Consider the following 1,376-nt stretch of genomic DNA (forward strand, 5'->3'; position numbering starts at 1 on the left):
TTACTGAAAACTTCCCAAAACAACTCTTAATTTCTAAACCAGATTATTTTTCACTGTTTCCCATAATGTTTCTGTGGGATTTATCAAGGTATCCACATTCATGTGAAGCATTAAAAAACCAAATAATGGATTACATAGTGTTTGTTTATTGATTCTGGGGTAGGTAAATGGACAAGAGCCCTTGGAAGCCTGGTCTTTTTGCAATTAAAGCTATGCTTTAAGAACTTTGTTACTCTTAAATGTAACTCATCACCAGACAGCCTGACAGTTCACCAACAGCAAGAGCTCTCAACCATCAGCAGTTGCTAGTGCAATTTCTTTTCCCCAGGGACTGAGAAGGAAGGCTGGCCTTTATTATATGTTCTGCTGGTTATCATGTTTGGGCTGATCTAGATCGAAGGTGTTTGTAAATGACTGTTAAACTTCTCTGTCTTTTAAAATTAGTGCCACTCTGGAGCTCAACATTTGGTACCTGCAGGCAAGGTGGGAGGGCTTAGTAGCAAATCTTGAATTTGGCAGAATGTCATGGTTGATTGGACTCAACTGAAAACAGTGTTGGAAATTTTAGATAAAATACACATATATTACCTATGTGTGATATGTATGTATGTCATGGGTGGAAAATAGTGAAAGGTTCTAGAAAGTGTGGCTGAGATTTTCCATAGTTATATGAAATAAAGGCAGTAGATGAGCACTTTATCCCTGGAGACTCATTTAAGGATCCCAGCTGTAAACCTTGCAAAATGCGTGGCCAAAATTCATATGGAATAGAAATATTTTATATTTTGGGCGTAGGTAAATCCTATGTATCAGTTGGGAATGCCTTGATATCTCCCTTCAGAGGGCATCAGGACAGAATTACATGTTACCCGTCCATTTTGCAGGTGAGGCTGCCGATGAACAACAGCACCAGAGTTTCTCCTTGGGAAAACATGCATGGACTTAAGATCATCATTTAACAGGTCACTGCTACCTCAGCTAAGAAGGAGTTTGTCTCCCAGTTTGATCGTGGCTTCAGTAAGATCATGTGTTTATGCACCATCCAGATAAGAGGTTCATTACAAGCAATAAAAGCGTTGTCATCTGTTCTTTCCTGAGCTGGTAGTTTGACTTCTGTCATGTCCTTGACACAGGATGAGAAACTTCTCTCTTTGAATCAAAGGGTTAATTGGTTAATAGGGGAAGGAAAGAAAGCTAGAAAGTGACAAACCAAAAAAGGAAGAAAAAAAAGAATATGGTTCAAGTTTACACATAAAGTTGCTCATTTTGAAAAAGTATACTAATCCTTTGTGCCTCTCTTTCTCTCAAATGTGCTTTATTTTTAAAAAGCTTTTTGGTTCCTCTGTAGTGTGTGTACTGGGCCTGCAAGGAAGAGT

At 38.6% G+C, this 1,376-nt stretch overlaps 1 protein-coding gene across 3 annotated transcripts in view; it reads left to right on the forward strand.

The window, feature by feature from the left end:
- The first annotated feature begins 906 nt into the window (after positions 1 to 906).
- MARCHF8 (membrane associated ring-CH-type finger 8) overlaps positions 907 to 1,376 on the forward strand; it is an 84,686-nt gene continuing 84,216 nt past the window's right edge. For all 3 annotated transcript variants that reach the window (XM_014310213.2, XM_031062327.1, XM_005416494.2), the window contains exon 1: positions 907 to 962. The gene's annotated coding sequence lies outside the window, so the exon portion shown is untranslated. The remainder of the gene's footprint in view (positions 963 to 1,376) is intronic.

Source organism: Geospiza fortis, unplaced genomic scaffold, assembly GCF_000277835.1.
Source record: "Geospiza fortis unplaced genomic scaffold, GeoFor_1.0 scaffold130, whole genome shotgun sequence".
NCBI classification, from domain to species: Eukaryota; Metazoa; Chordata; class Aves; order Passeriformes; family Thraupidae; genus Geospiza; species Geospiza fortis.